Here is a 17,860-nt window from a genome sequence, read left to right on the forward strand (position 1 = left end):
CAATCCTCCTGGATTCTCACAAGAAATCAAAGCTTCTCACAAGCCTTCTCCTCTACCCTCCAAGATCCTATTTCCTTGCGCAGTTCCTCTGGGATGATCTCCTTCACCCAATGGAACACTGCTCTCACACACTGCTCTAACACACTGTCAGAACTACGCAATCCTCAAGGAACCTTAATCCTTCTGCATGCATGAGTTTCCTTTATAGGAAAGCACATGCAACTGATAGTACATTGTCCTTGACATTTAGCTCAACTGGGTCTTTCTCATAACAGACATGCATGAGTTACTGATGAGGGAATCTTTAGTTATCTGGAGTACACTAGTTGAGTGCATGCATGCATCAACTGACTGATAACTCACAATTAGTTCCTCAAACAGTTTTGGAACTAATTTAACTGGACTTAACTCAGTAAACTGAACTGATTTCAACTCAAATATAACTCAACCTTATCTCCTTAATTAAGGGATAATCTCCTTAATTTAAGGGATAAATGTTGCATGACTTCAGAAAGACTTCTAACTTGAATTTATCCAATTAATTAATCCATAATGAATTAATTAATTATTTCCAAGCATCTTGTGAGACTAAATTTGAATTTTAATTCAAGGACAAATTAAAATTGGAATATTTTGGATTCTATTTTTATCATTTTTTGTTGTTGTTTTCAACACAGCTCTATTTTGACCTTAGATTCATTTTGGTTTCAATCCCATCTTGTCGTGCTTTATTGTTATTAGTTTTTACAGCTTGTTGAATACTTGGAATTCAATGTTGTATTGCTCCAACTTCCTTTAATTTTTTGTGATTACTGTGAATGCTCTATTATAAGTTTTGCATAGTATTTTGATTACTTGGAATTCTGTCAAATGGCTCCAACTTCCTTCAATTTTCTATGATTACTGTGAATGTCTTAGCCACCTTAGGAAACCAAAAATGCCTCAGCTTCCATAAAACAGTGTGTTGTTTGTTGTTGTTTTTCTTTGACTGACTCCATGCCCAATGGTGGCTACGCTCACACTCTTTCACCAAAATATCAAAATAGAAAACCATAGTTAACCATCTGCATTCGTAAAAAATATTAAGAGATCCCTCTCATATTGGAAGGGCTAACTTCCAATCAAAAGTTGGTTTGAAATAGTTACTCCGAGGTTGAAGGATTGACACAACCCAACCCCCACCAACCCGGGTGATAACATTTTGGTGCATCTATCGGGAGCTAAAAAGCTCTTCTTCCGGGATTATTTTTGAGTCTCTTCTTTCTGATTCTTGAGGGTAACAAGAAATCAGAAGTTTTGAAGGTTGTGATATTACCCTGGAGACTCCACTCTTTAAGGATACTGAAGATCAAAGTTTCATGGTGACTCCAGTGCTTACAGATTAGTAGCTTGAAGAAATTCCAATATGAGTTCTACTACAAGAAGAAATATCAGGTATGCTCCTATGGATCGGTCTCACATCCATGGTTTTCCAAATCCTATGCCTTGTGTTGATTGGTTAACTCATCTTCCCATGTTCAAAGATGAAAAGGAAGATGATGTTGGTTTACATTTGGTTAAATTCCATATACATGTATGTAGACTGAGTGTTGAGTTTCCTAAGGATTGTCTCATGAAGATGTTTATGGCTACCCTTGAAGACAAAGCTAGAATATGGTATGAAGGGTTGCCATCAGGAAGCTTGTGTTCTCTTAAAGATTTCCATAGAATATTTTTTGAACATCATGGGAAGTCTCATCCTTCATCACCATTGTTTCAAGACTATTGTAATGTTTGGAAAGGTTTCATTCAATATCTCAATAGTATTGATGATGATGTAGAATGTATGGATGATGAAGAGTTGTTAGAGGCACTCTATGAATTTTCTTCTCAAGCTATTTGTCATGATGATCAAGAAGTTTTCCAACAAGCAGATGTTTCTTCTTTAGTTGAAGATGAAATGGATCAACAATTTGACAGTCAAGTCATAGTTCATGAAATCCATGAAGATTTATAGCCTTGTCAATCTATATACAGTCAAAGGTATGATTCCTTTTCTGAGATTTTATGTCAAGAAGAAACTCCTCAAGATCAGGTTGTTGAAAATACATGCATGAAAATTCTGAACAGTGAGGTAACATGTGAAGAAAGTTGTCTACCTAGACAAGAAATTTTTTCCATTGAAGATCATAATGATGTTGTTTCGGTTGAAGTGCATGATAGTTCACTTTTAGGTAAACTTGAGTTACATGAAGAGTTGAATATACAGGTTTTACCTATTCTATTTGAGGATCATAAAAATGATATGGATGAAATGCATAAATTTGTTTGTATAGGAGTTGTTAGTGTTCAGAATCAAGATGACATTCCTCAAGCAAAACTACCAAAGGTTATATCTGATTTGTTTGCTAAGCAAAAGAGTAGTTTTGATACACACAATATGGATGTCATGTTTGAAGATGTTCAAGGATGCATGGATGTTTTTGTTGATTTACATGGAAGGGAAAAGAAATCTATTGTTTCCTTTTTATTTGATGATGCTCTTGAAATTGAAGACATAGGACAATAGAGACTATCAGTTATGGATGGATTCAGTCCTCATGGTATTATTCATCAAGAAAAGGTGATTTTTCATGATTATCAAGATCTTTGATAAGTCTATTATAGTCATCAGTGAAGGTGAAGTCTCTTCCATTTATGAGCTCAAGTGATGGATTCAGTTTTTATTTTGAGTTGCCAATGGATGGTCCACTTGAATACAGTCAAGGAACCCTGGTGTTGAATCTACTCTTTGACTGGTTGTACTAGAGGTTTCATATTGCTTGAATTAAACAAGTGGATTTTCAGATATTAGAGTAGGACATAAATAAGCTTGCTGGGAAAGTATTTCTTTCGTCTTTAGATTACATGTTGCAGTTTTCTTTTCAGTTTGGTGAAGTGGGTTTAAATGTAGTCTTCATATGGGGTCATCCCAATGGTCAGACAATTGGTCTGCTGGTTCTTTGCTTCCCCACAGGGACGAATCATCCCCAGTGGAGCCAATGTTATCCATGATAACCACTAAAAGTAATTTTTTAGTTTTATTAGTTCAGGTTTTCCATTATTGATCTTTTCATCTATCTATTGTTTTTCTGAAAGAGGTTGTTGTGCTTTGCATTTGGAGATTAAAGAAGGACAGGTTTATTCTATTGTTTTGGATAAATTCCCATATTCTTTAAAACCCATCCCATTTCATCCTTTGACTATATAATTCTAGCCATTTCCATTCATAACCCTAGTCGTTCTCCACATTTCCTCCATTATTAATATTCCACATTTCCCTTCATTTGTTACAAAACCAAACTCTAGCTGCAAAACCTATTAAATCACATAACTCTAGCCACAAACCCTTTGTAATATATATCACATTATATATAAACATGCCACAACCTTTTTTAAAAGGCTAGGACCCGCAGTCTTTATCGCAACCCACCTTTCCCGTTTTCCTTTACATAACACCTCTGGCCATTCCCCTTCCTGATTGTGATTGTAATACCAACCCATTGCCACAAACCATTAGATATATATACATAGTATTATATATATATAACCCATCGCTCTGTTACATAAACCGAGCCCGCAGCCACGAGTCTCCATACCATAATTGGCCCCCATGTTCCCTTCCCTGTTGCGATTGGGCAATTGCAATCACAAACCGCATAATCACTGCATAACTAAGGCATTTCCCCCCACCATTTCCGATTGCAATAAGAATTCCTCCTCGCCGATTCCCTCTACCGCCGATTACGATTTCACATTATCGCAGACTCGCCCGCTGATGCGATATCACAAGGCTCTCCTTTGTTCATTAATGTGATATCACAAACCTCTCCCCACGCTAATTGTGATAACTACGATGCCCTGATCGCGATAAACCCCTGATACCTCGATTGTGATATAGCTCCATCCTCCGATTGCGATAAAGGCTGATATCGCATATTAAAACTTTCCCCGTTGATCTCAATATCGCCAGTCCCTCCTCTCGCAGATTGCGATGGATCCAATAAGGATATGTGTTGCAATTTTGGAAACCATCACGTCTGGAATATTGGAAAATCACTAAAAAATAGTGTTAAATCTCTTCCTCTTTTTTTGCGATTATGATGTTAAAACTGCCCAGATCAATAGCCCAGATAAGAATCCATTCCTCTTCCACTTTGTGACACAGTGAGGGTGTTTCTCAGTGTATTTCCAGCAGCATGGATATTAAATAGAGCACGAGAACACATGGCAGCAAGACACAGAACACAGAGAAAAAGGGCAGCGAGACGAAGAGACAACAATATACAAAAGACAACAAGGCATTCTCAACATTTTCAACATCAAACAACATAGAAAATTTGAAGGTAGATGTTCGAGTTTCCACAGATGCAGTGCCACGCTACAACAATTTTCTTAATCATTGTAACAATTCATATAGACTTCCATTTTGTATTCGAACTCTATCATAACAAAAATCCCTTAGAAAGCTTAGTGTTTTATTAAACAGATAGGAATAGATCTTATAGTTATCTAGCCCAAGTGGCAGATTATGTAATGAGATCTCTACTCTATAAATATGTAGATTCTTGACTCTCCAAAGGGATCGATGATGAGAGAATCATCCTTTGTATATGTTTTCAGTGAATAGAAATTCAGTTGCAGCAACTATGTTTTGACCTGAGATTCATTTTGGTTTCAATCCCATCTTGTCATGCTTTATTGTTATTATTTTTTACAGCTTGTTGAATACTTGTAATTCAATGTTGTATTGCTCCAACTTCCTTTAATTTGTTGTGATTACTGTGAATGTCCTATTATAAGTTTTTCATAGTGTTTTGATTACTTGGAATTTCGTCAAACAACTGCAACTTCCTTCAATTTGCTATGATTATTGTGAATGTCTTACCCACCTTAGGAAACTAAAAATGCCTCAGCTTCCATAAAACAATGTGTTGTGTGTTGTTGTTTTTTTTTACTGAATCCATGCCTAATGGTGGCTACCCTCGCACTCTTTCACCCAAAATATCAAAATAGAAAACCAGAGTTAACCATTTGCATTCTTAAAAAATATTGAGAGCGCCCTCTCAAATTGGAAGGGCTAACTTCCAATCAAAAGTTGGTTTGAAATAGTTACTCCGAGGTTGAAGGGTTGACATAGCCCAACCCCCACCAGCTTGGGTGATAACACCTAGTATCACAACGGGTCCACTCTCAACCTCGAAAATATCTCTGCTACTAATCAATGTCAAGCAGATTGAATCAAAACTGCTAAAATAACTGAAATAGTTGGCAACTGGGAGTACCATGTCTCAGCTACCCTTGAAATGGAATGAAAACTCAGGCAACACAATATTCTCTAGACCAGACACATTGTAACACAATCCCATACCAGTCAAAGCTTCAACATCAACAACATTTTTGCATTCAATCTAAGAAGCAAATGGGCCAACTGCAATTTGCTTGAAGATTTCATAATGAAAAATGGTGAAAGTAATGTCGAAATCTATTATGGTTTCTCCAATGCCTTTGGTGTCAAATCTCAATAACTTAGAAGGATTCCCCCAATATTGGCTGCTCTAAGACCGATGTAATAGTATACATGTTATCACCCCAAGAAACTCTCCTAGGTTGTATATCGAAGATGCTCGGGAACATTACAAACTCAACAAAATGTTGGATAAATGGTGGATGAATGAAAGAAATGCTGCATATTCAAGCCAGAAAACCACTTCTACTGTGCTTGACCCCAGACATGGGTGAACACCTCCAGACTACAAGGCTTTAGACCACCAATTACTCACAGTTTTAAGAAAATGTGATGATGGAGAAGACTGACCACACCAGCAGATGCACAGGACCCTGTGATGGCCGGCTGCAACCAGTTAAAAGGTCTGTAAATTTGTTTCCTAATGCACAGACAGGATGACAGCTCTCTGGCATTAAAATAATAGAAACCTGCAAACAAATTCAATGATACATGCTAAATCCTAACACAGAGGTGGGATGACAGCCCCTCTAATGCTAAACATTAACAGCACATGAATAAATGCAAAACAGGCACAACCTGGAACAAGAAGAAGAAGTGGAAAGTGAGCAATCAATAGCAAAAGAAGCTTGTATTAGCTGGAAATGCAGACCAAAAGTTGCAGGTTACATAGTAGTTACAGTCTCTAGAAGTTGAAGCTTACAACAGAATAACACTCATCAACCTCATTAGATTTTTTTTGGGTATTTATAGAATTTGTTTACAAAAAATCTCTGCTAGCCTATGCGTGGAGGGGTCATAATTGGCCACCAACCGCATTTACAATTAGATATGGGTCTCTGATACAGTTTGATTATTTTTAATGAACAAAATGGCTCTTTCTGTACTTTGATGTCCTTCCTGAACAGATGAAACATTATCTGCACAACTTTCAATAACTGCTGCAGTCATTGAACTGCTCGAGGATCATTCTTCTCATCCTTGGCCATGCTGTCTCTTTAACTGTGGTTGCTGATAATTCAATGCACAGTGTACCAGATGATCTCTTCCTTCTTCATGCGCACAAAACACGCCAAAAACACAGCAAAATACATCAAAAATGGACGAAGATCTGAGGAAGAACGTTGGCCGTTGCATGGCAAAATGGACGGCCTAGATCTGATGGCGGGAGGCAATGGAAGACACAAAGGCACAGGGATCAATAGCAGCCATTGGATCGCGAAAACAAACGATGCAAATTAGATCTGAGATGCTATTGGGAAGAAATTCGAAAAGGAGGATCGTGGACCATCGGATCATGATCGAGGAGATCCGACGGCTGACGGGCGGCGGAGTTGAACATGGGTTAACAAGCGGGGAACTGTACCGGAAGGGCGGTAAGCGGTTTCCCCGCACCACTCTTGGCGCTCGGCGGTATCCGTATGAGGGTAAGCGATGCAATGAAATAATGACACGTGGCTGACAGGACGGCGGGGAAAACCACTTTCTCGTGGGTTAATGAACAAGCGGTTTCGCGAAGCAGGGAAAGCGTATACCGTCAGATCTCCGCGGGATGGTTGGACGGTCGACAAATTAAAACACGTGTTTTAGTTGATATGACAGGTGAGGGCGTGGGTTTATGACTATGGTCATGTGGGTTTTTAAATGTTAAGACTTAAGCGCCCGGGGATAAACAAATAATGGGTTTATATAGGGTTTTAAACGGGTTATGAGGGTTTTATAAAGTTAATATGGGGTTTTAAGGTTAATGGGGGTTTTAAAAGGTTAACAACAATAATGAAGATAGGGAGAATAAAGAGAAAGGAAAGGAAGGAGAAAAGGGGGAAAACGGAGTAAAAGGAATAAGGCAAATGAAGGGGAATGATAAAGTAAACTGCTGCAAACTCTTTGCCACCAAAATCAGTATTGCCCAATATGCTTTTTATCCATCAATGTCGAAGAACATAGCAAAGCTAACACTGGCTCCTTCTGGGGATGAGATCCTCCCTGTGAGGTCTCAAGAACCTGCAGATCAATGCCTTTCCAGCTGCAAACAAATTAACCAAAATTCCTAGTGTTCCATTGGGCATGGAGTCTACTGCATCTGTACTAAAACTGATAAAAACACAATATTTACAACTTTTAAGGCCAAAGACCTTAAACAACATAAACTTTCAAAAACTGCCCATTAACTGGGCCATCAAAGACTGTCTCTCCTCCCATACTTTTCAATATGAAGGTGTTGTTCCCTTGAACCTGTGAAATGATGAAAGGCCGTGTCCAGAAAGCATCAAACTTCCCATGATTTCCTTTCTTCTCCTTTAGTGCATCCCATTTCAAAACCAAGTCACCAACCTGAAAATTATTTGATTTTGCCTTCTTGTCAAAGGCTTCCTTGACCCTCTTCTGATGTGCTGCAGCTTTTTCAACCAACTGTTCTCTAATCTGATGTATTTCTGCTAGATCAGTGATCCTTTTTGCCATGTCTTCTTCCTCATCCTACTCTTCTTGAATGAATTTTGCCACAGGGAGAATTAATTGAATTGGGAATACAACATCAGTGCCATATACCAGCTTGAAAGGAGAATTGCCTGTGGATTTTTTAATGGTCACTCTGTCAGCCCATAGTGCATACTTGAGCTTTGAATCCCAATTCTTTTTATTGTCCTCTAACAGTTTTTTAATTATCCTGATCAGGCTTTTATTAGAGGATTCTGCTAGACCATTTCCTTGAGGATAGTAAGAGGTGGAATGAACAAGTTTAATACCCATAGAATCACACATTTCCACCAATTCTTTTGCCCTGAATGTTGCTGCATTATCTGTTATTAATTTATGTGGACAACCAAATTTGCTGAATATATTCTCTGTCAAAAACTTCATGACCACATTATGCTCAGCCTTCCTTGTAGGAATTGCTTCAATCCACTTTGTGAAATAATCAGTGGCTACTAATATCCACCTAGGCTGGCCACTGGAATGTGGATTAATTTCTCCAATAAAATCCAAGCCCCATTGCTGAAAAAGTCCTTTTGCTTGAATTGGTTTTAGGGGCAGGGATTTAAACTGTTGTTTTCCTTCAAATCTTTGGCACCTGCCATAAGATTTAACAAAAGAAAATACATCAGAAAATAAAGTGGGTCATAGTACCCAGCTCTGAGAATTTTATGCGCTGTGGTTTTCCAATAGTGGTGCCCTCCACACATGTTATTATGAAACTGTTGCATAACTTCTTTTGACTGTTCTTTGTCCAGACACCTTAAAATATTCCAGATGGATCCCTCCAGTACAACAGATTTTCCATAATGCAATACTTTGTTGTTCTAAGTTTTAAAGTTTTGGCCTGACTTTGAGTAAATCCTGAAGGAATCTCTAGCTTCAACAAGAAATTAATTATTTCAACATACCAGCTACATGAAGCTAGATTCTCAGCCACTGACTACTTTCTCTTTGTTTCAGTTGCTTGTTCTTCTATATCTGTCTGTCCATTTTCTGTAATTGTGCTCAAGAAATCAATATCTAAAGACCTGCAATTCTCTTCAGCCAATAATTTGGCAAGACCCTGACCTCTAACCAGTTTAGTGGGCTTCAGCTCTATGTTAAATTCTATCATCTTTGCAATCCATTTTTCCCATCTTCCATTGGCATCAGTTTGAGTCAAAACATCTTTTACTGCAGCAGAAGGCACATATGCAATTATTTTGGAATGAAGGATATAAACTCTAAAAGCTTTCAAGGATTTGATAAGAGCATATGCCTGTTTTTCTATAATATCATACCTTAGTTCAGCATCCCTCAAATTCTTTTTGAAAAATGCCATTGGATGCTCTGAACTTTCTTCATATGCCTACAATAAAACAGCTGCAATGGTGTCTTCAGAAGCAAAAGAAAATATATGGAACTCCTTGCTATAATCAGGGCTGCTTAGTGTGGGAGCCTCCATAATAGCTTTTTTGATGGAATCAAATGATTTTCTTGTTGCATCAGTCCACTTAACCTCTGCTCCTTTCTTTAACATAGAGGTCACGTGTTTAACAAATTCAGAAAAATTTGGAATAAACCTCCTGACAAAATTAATTTTGCCCAAAAAGCACTGGATATCCTTCTTTGATCTGGGGACAGACAAAGTCTGAATTGCTTTGACTCTTTCTGGATCAATCTGAACACCTGCAGCAGACACAATATGTCCTAACATCTTGCCTTCATTTAAAGCAAATTGAGATTTTTTTGGATTGACTGAAATCCCAAACCTTCTACACTTCAAGAACACTTTCTTCAAATGTTGTAAATGATTTTGATGGCTGTTGGAGTAAACTGTTATATCATCAAGGTAGATAAGCACAAATTTGTCCTTCTCTCCCACAAATGCTATATCCATAGCTCTCTGAAAGGTGGCCCCAACATTCATCAATCCAAATGGCATTTTGGCATACATAAAAGTGCTCCAAGGAGTGGTAAATGCAGTCTTTTCTTGATCATTCGAGTGCACAGCAATCTGATTAAAGCTTGAAAAACCATCCAAAAATGACATCACTTTAGCTCCTGAGATCTTTTGCAACAAGTTCTCCATCTTTGGCAGAGGATAGTTGTCTTTCTTGGAACATTTGTTTAAATTTCTGAAATCAACACACAGTCTGATTTCACCACTTTTCTTCCTCGCGACCACTAGATTAGCTACCCATTTGGAATATCTGAGAGGGACTATAATCTTGGCAGCCAACAATTTTTTAAGTTCTTTTTCAATCAAAGGAAGAAGCATAGGATTTATTGGTCTCAGCTTTTGTTTGAAAGAAACGGTGTCTTTATCCAGAGGGATTTTATGATGAATTATGTTCTTGCCATATGTTTCCAGATCACTATACTCCCAGGCAAACACATCAGCAAATTGTCTCATTAAATTGCAGTATTTAGCACTTTGATCGGTTGACAAATGAGTGGATAAATTTACATATCTAGGCTGACCTGGACTTCCTATATCATGCTTACAGACTGCAGATTGGTCTTGTTTTTGAGCAGCTTTGTAAGGCACATCATTATGGTCAAACAATCTTTCAAGAGGAATTAGGCCCTTAGATATATGATTACTAGGAAGTTGGACAATGCTGTCTTTACCAATTTTATTTCTAAGCTAGGACTGGGGGTTTTCTTCCAAGGCTTCATTATCTTGTTCAATTTTCATTTCAGAAAACTCATCAATGACTTGAAGGAACCTATTTATTTCATCATCATCATCAAAAACCTTCCAATTGTGGACATTATCGGGCAAGGATTGTCTATACATCATTTGGACTTCATAAATTAGTTTGGGAGGCATGGGAGGTATAAATAGACTGACAGAAATAGCAAGGGAACCAACAAGCTGATTTTGACCTCTAGGAATATATGAAATACAGAAATAATCAAAGGAATCCCTGATTCTCCATACCTCATCTCTGTATGCTTTTAGCCTTGGGTGCTTTGCTTGAAATTTTTTATTTACTTGTTGAATGTTCAGATCAGCATCTCCAAATACCTTTAGATTCTTGATTCCTCTATCTTTTGCTGCATTAAGGCCCAACAACAGTGCTTCATATTCTACTATATTGTTTGTCACTTGAAAAACCAGCTTAAAAGACAGCTGAATGCTTTCTTGTTGTGGAGATATCAGCACCACTCCTGCTCCTGCAGCCTCTCTGGAACATGCTCCATCAAAAAACATATCCCAAACCTGACGTCTTTGCTCTTCTTTGGCCTAAACTGTTGGTTTCCTAAGCTGCATTGAGGCCTTCTGAGATTCTTTTATTTGGAGGATGCATGCTCCAAAATCAGTGTCCACTGCATATATAGGATGATTTGTATGATTCTTCTCATCACTAATGATGTATGCCAACTGTGCTTCTCTATACAATCTCCTGCTTTCTCCTCCAAAAACTGGGACTGTGGCATAAGAAAGATCATTATGTAATGTCCCACCTAGTCTCTTAATCCACCCTCTGGACAGCAGCATGCCAAACTTAGGAGGGACATCTGCTACCACAGTATCCATCATCATACTCTTAATGGGTAGCTGAGTTAAGGTAATGGCCAGATCCTTAATCAATCCTAGACATTTCACCTTCCTTGAATCAAAAGAAAATAAGTCATGATAGGGTCTAGTGATATCAAGCCCTAACTCTTCCATGACAACTTTAGGCATTAAATTGTGGCTGGCCCCTGTGTCTAGTAGGCAATTGTGGAGGATTTTGTCATGAATGGTCAATGAGACATAAAAAGATGGAGAACTATTATCAGCAGGTTCAATCATTGGGCTGAGCACAATAGCAGGCTTGTCATCTTGCAAATTAACAGAGTCAGTTGAGGCTTGTTTGGTTTCTAGCTCAAGGGCTTCAAGAATAGGCTTCCTAAATACTTCACTCTTCACCAACTCAACCAGAGGCACAGATATTTTCAGTTTCTAAACTTCTGACTCAAAGCTGGAAGATGAAGATGACTTATCAGAACTTTTTACCTCTTGAACTGGAGCTTTGAGGATGACTAGATCGGCTGCTGGTCTTCTCTGCCTGCTATTCTGTGACTGTGTTTGGACAGCAGCTCTTTGGGCAGAATTTTCTTTAACATTTTTTGCATTCGACCTCAGGTTATATCTCTGCAACTGTTCAGCTTGAGGGACAACTTCTCTATCCCATTCTTGACTGTCTTGTTCCTGCGTCAATGATTATTCATACTCAGCCAATGTCAAAAATGCAACACTACCTTTACCTTCCATGCAATGAATCTCATCCTCATCTTCTTCAAATTGTTCCTCCTCCATGACTACATTTTGGAAAGGAGCTTTAACTTTTTGATCTTCTTTTGAATCTTCACCCCTCTGCATAATTTGTAACTGCTCATTTGCTCTTCTGAAAGGATTTGGATTTCTTGGAGCAAATGTGTTTTGCTGCCTTGTTTTCCCTGAGTTCTGCTCAACCTTTAGCTTAGAAATTTCAGCAGCCAATGACTCTATCATCTTGGTCATTTTATCTAATTTAGGCTCTGAAGATGATGCAGAAGAAGTAGAAGCCTGACCTCTCTGCCTCCTTCTGTCAGCTTGACTTTTTAGCTTCTCTGCAGCCATGATATTAGACTCTACTTCTAGTGTTGCATCCAGCATGTCTTCTAGAGTATCACATCTCCTTTATCTAAAAAATAAGCAGAAATCAGAGTCAAAAGCATTGGCATAAGTGAGTTTGGCAGAGATGGGGGTAGGTTTTACCTCAACTAGTATCTTACTATACATACGATTGAATCTTTTATTAAAATCAGGTATTGATTCCCCATTTTCCCTCTTCAGGTTACCAAACTCAGTATGATAATACAGCAAGTCCTTTTTATCTCCCCATTGCTTCAAAAATGCATCATCTAATGCTTCAATATCTATTATAGATCTCTGGGGTAATTCTCTAAACCACTTCCTAGCCTCTCCATCAAGGCTCTAGACAAAAACTCTCATCCACACATCATTCTCACTTATATCTAAATTATCAGCATAACTGTAAAAAGCTTCTAGGTGTTCTTCTGCTGTTACTCCCTCTGTGCCAGTGAATTTAGGCATATATTTTTTATATTCTCCCACAGGCATAGGATTTAAAGGCACAAGCAATACCAATGGTCCATATCTGGCAGCTACAATTCTTTCTATCCTCGTAGGTGCTTGTTGTCCTGCCATGATTGGAATATTTGGGAGAATACTAGCAGCTTGAATGGTAGGGAGTAATGTGATGGATGGCAGAGAAAAATGGATGTTTTGGACTGAATGGGAAGCTTTCTTTGGACTGAGATTCAAAGGGGAACTAACTGCACAAGGGGCTGAACTAATCTCTGAAGGTTTTTCCTTATTAACAGTGTTGATTTCTAAATCTTCAAACTGTAAATCTTCAGCAATAACTTTATCTTTCAGAGATGAATAAGATTTCTTAGGCTTACCTGATCCTGACGCCCCTTTTTGAGAAGCTTTCTTTGCTTTGACAGTCCTCTCAGGTTTAGGCACTGATTCAGCTGGAGATTTCTGAGGATTTCTTTGAGTATGTCTCACAAACTGAGCCAGAACTTCAATGTGGAGTCGCCAAAGGATGGTCTTCCTCCAATGGAGTCGCTAGATAGATGATTACAACCAGAAACTATGTTCAAACCTTGTCTATCATCAAAGCTTGAAGCTGTGTCGTTTTCCCAGGGAAGCTGAGCTTCAATTCTCCTCTCCCCGGCAACGGCACCAATTAATGTTATCACCCCAAGAAACTCTCCTAGGTTGTATATCGAAGATGCTCCGGAAAATTACAAACTCAACAAAATGTTGGATAAATGGTGGATGAATGAAAGAAATGTTGCATATTCAAGCCAGACAACCACTTCTACTGTGCTTGACCCCAGACATGGGTGAACACCCCCATACTACAAGGCTTTAGACCACCAATTACTCACAGTTTTAAGAAAATGTGATGATGGAGAAGACTGACCACACCAGCAGATGCACAGGACCCTGTGAATGCCGGCTGCAACCAATTAAGAGGTCTGTAAATCAGTTTCCTAATGCACATATAGGATGACATCTCTCTGGCATTAAAATAACAGAAACCTGCAAACAAATTCAATGATACATGCTAAATCCTAACACAGAGGTGGGATGATAGCCCCTCTAATGCTAAACAGTAACAGCACATGAATAAATGCAAAACAGGCACAGCCTGGAACAAGAAGAAGAAGTGGAAAGTGAGCAATCAACAGCAAAAGAAGCTTGTATTAGCTGGAAATGTAGACCAGAAGCTGCAGGTCACACAGTAGTTACATTCTCCAAAAGTTGAAGCTTACAACAGAATAACACTCATCAACCTCATTACATTTTTTTTTAAGTATATATAGAATTTGTTTACAAAAAATCTTTGCTAGCCTATGCGTGGAGGGGTCATAACTGACCACCAACAGCATTTACAATTAGATATGGGTCTCTGATACAGTTTGATTGTTTTTAATGAACAAAATGGCTCTTTCTGTACTTTGATGTCCTTCCTGAACAGGTGAAATATTATCTGCATGACTTTCAATAACTGCTGCAGTCATTGAACTGCTCAAGGATCATTCTTCTCATCCTTGGCCGTGTTGTCTCTTTAACTGTGGTTGCTGAGAATTCAATGCACAGTGTACCGGATGATCTCTTCCTTCTTCATGCACACAAAACAGGCCAAAAACACAGCAAAATACATCAAAAATGGACGAAGAGCTGAGGAAGAACGCTGGCCGTTGGATGGCAAAATGGATGGCCTAGATCTGATGGTGGGAGGCGATGGAAGACACAGAGGCACAGGGATCAATAGCAGCCGTCGGATCGCGAAAACGAATGGTGCAGATTGGATCTGAGAGGCTATCGGGAAGAAATTCGAAAAGGAGGATCGTGGACCATCGGATCATGATCGAGGAGATCTGACGGCTGACGGGCAGTGGAGTTGAACACGGGTTAACGAGCGGGGAACCATACCAGAAGGGCGGTAAGCGGTTTCCCCGCACTGCTCTTGGCGCTCGGCGGTATCCGTATGAGGGCAAGCGATGCAATGAAATAATGACACGTGGCTGACAGGACAGCGGGGAAAACCACTTTCCCGCGGGTTAACGAACATGCGGTTTCGCAGAGCGGGGAAAGCGTATACCGTCGGATCTCCGCGGGATGATCGGATGGTCGACAGATTAAAACACGTGTTTTAGTTGATATGACAGGTGAGGGCGCGGGTTTATGACTATGGTCATGTGTGTTTTTAAGTGCCCGGGGATAAACAAATAATGGGTTTATATAGGGTTTTAAATGGGTTATGAGGGTTTTATAAAGTTAATATGGGGTTTTAAGGTTAACGGGGGTTTTAAAAGGTTAACAACAATAATGAAGATAGGGAGAATAAAGAGAAAGGAAAGGAAGGAGAAAAGGGTGAAAACAGAGTAAAAGGAATAAGGCAAATGAAGGGGAATGATAAAGTAAACTGCTGCAAACTCTTTGCCACCAAAATCAGTGTTGTCCAATATGCTTTTTATCCATCAATGTCAAAGAACATAGCAGAGCTAACAATACCCCATATTGAGAAGAAGTGGGTTGGTTAGAAAAAGGGTGTAATTCAAAGGGATATCTTTGGGGAATGCCTTATCACTAACAACCATGAGGCTTTTCTGGTTTTCTTCGTCAAATTGGTGGCTCTGAAGGCAATACACAAATATATCTTTGCCAATGTGTTCACTAAGCTGGGAAGGCATAGACAGAGCTCCTCTGCCAAATCCTACAATACCAGAAGGTTGTTGGGATGAAACTATTGAACATCCCACTACAAAATTTGTTATTGCTCGTTCCCCTTTTCCATTTTGCAATGGTAAATTCAAAGTCTCCAGTCAGGAGAAGCCCTGCGGTACTTCCCCTGCCATCCTGAGTCCCATAGGTCGGGCAAGTCTCAGAGCAATTTTTGAGGCTTCCTGTGCAATTCTAACACACAGAGTGACACACAAGCTCTATGTTGTGCCCAAAAAGGGTTTCACAGTTTGGATCAACACAGGTTACAAGGTGAAGAGAAGCCGACATCCTCGGAAAGAAAAATCCATTGGAGGTGTTGTCCACAGGTAAATTGATACAAGTGTAATTTATTGTGCAGGGTGTTATCACTCAGGTTTTCCCCGAAGTTGTAAGAAAGGGAAGGATGTCGAGGTAACCATAGACCAATCTTTTATATACAAAATCTAGCCAATCTGTATCCAGAGAGAGCTCTCTTTATGATTTACCTTTGTTTTTTTTAAAGGTATTAAGCTAGTTATGAAGTTCAAGGATTTTGTTTGAGTTTGGGTGGTGAGATTCAATAGAACAAAGAGGTAAAATAGAGTAGTTCAATCCATTGGGCTATGGAGTCAAAGAAGATGGCTTTCTGGATTTGGTTTCTTAACAGAGGATGGCTTCACAAAGCAAGGTAGTCAAACATGGAACAAATAGAGACTGGAAACAGATGGAATGGACTAATCCTTCAACCTATTAAAAAAGGGAATGTGAATGATTACTGATAAAGAGCAGTTAAGAATTCTTTAACAAATAATCAACATGGAGGGATCAGGAAACTAGAGCAATTAAGATTTCACTGCTTATTCTAATTTTGAAGAAAACACAGAGAATAATAAAGACTGAAAACAGAGTGCAATCAAGCATATTCTGAAATTAACCTTTTTCTTTATCATTCAGATTATGAAACACAGATGATATAGTAAACCAGAAAACTGTAAAACACAAGATATAGGGGACTTATTGATTCGGAAGTTGATTCAAGAATTCTGTAACAAGTCTTCTACTTCAATTCTTCATCCAGTAGGCCATACAAGAGTTTGATTCCAACAACTCCTTATTCCAAAATTTCAGTATTACAGCACAGTCTAGGAAATCCACACATCACACACCACCCCAATACTCCAATGGAGGGGGTATTTATACACAAAATATGTACAACTTATATCTCATAACAGTTGTGAGATAATATCTAGGTTTAACTAATAAGAGTTTTACAAGTAAAATAGAGACAGCTAACTGATGTTGTGTTGGAGGCAGGCCTTTAGGGTTCGGCTTGCAGCTGTCTTCTACAATAACTTTGCACCGACTGCTTGTCTTAACTGTGCTCTTTAATTTTGATCTACTTTCTTTAATTCTTCTCTGATGCTTTTAATTCTACTCTAACATTCTTAAATTCTGATCTGATACACTTTAATGCTTGAACTGATACTCTTTAATGCTGAATTGACCCCTGCTTACCGCTGTCTGGCATTTCGCCCAAATTTTCCTTTTTCCAAGGGTAACGGTGTAACTATGAAAAACACCTATTTTGGGGCACTGGAGGTTGTTCTGCGCCTTTTGATTCATAACACTTAGCTCTTTCTGTGGTTGGTATGCTAACTTCCTGCGGAGATTGCTGAGAAGTCCTGGCAATTGATGCGCTGATAGCCATGTATTGAGAAAACTTACAGGTACATGTGTCAAAAGAGGAGGAAACCATACACTGGAGGGTCGGTTGACAAGCGAAGAAGCTCGTCGATGGAGCCTTTTCTGGTCAGAAAACTGGAAAATGCGACCTCAGTCAATTTTATGCCTGGAGCGCGATACACAAAGAAATACAACAAAAATGACCCTTTTCGGTTTTATTGGACAAAATGAATCTTGGCGAGATTTTTTGGATTTAATGGGCGAATGATGTAAGCAGTACGGATGAAGTGGCGGAAGTATGGGAGCAGATGATGTGGCAGCACGGATGGTAAACGTGGTGGGTGATGTCAGCAAGAGGACAGACGACGTGGCGGGCGACGTCAGCAGATGGCGAAGGACGTCAGCGGGGGGATGGTAAACGGTTTTGCCCGCACCGCTTTTGGGGCTGGGCGATT

At 39.1% G+C, this 17,860-nt stretch overlaps 1 pseudogene; it reads right to left on the reverse strand.

The window, feature by feature from the left end:
* Window positions 1–5,084: 5,084 nt before the first annotated feature.
* On the reverse strand, window positions 5,085–17,250 carry LOC149141129 (putative aspartyl protease At4g16563; annotated as a pseudogene).
* Between the last annotated feature and the right edge of the window lie 610 nt (window positions 17,251–17,860).

The sequence above is a fragment of the Pinus tabuliformis genome, chromosome X (genome assembly GCF_031772625.1).
Source record: "Pinus tabuliformis cultivar Carrire ecotype Pingquan chromosome X, CPIR1, whole genome shotgun sequence".
NCBI classification, from domain to species: domain Eukaryota; kingdom Viridiplantae; phylum Streptophyta; class Pinopsida; order Pinales; family Pinaceae; genus Pinus; species Pinus tabuliformis.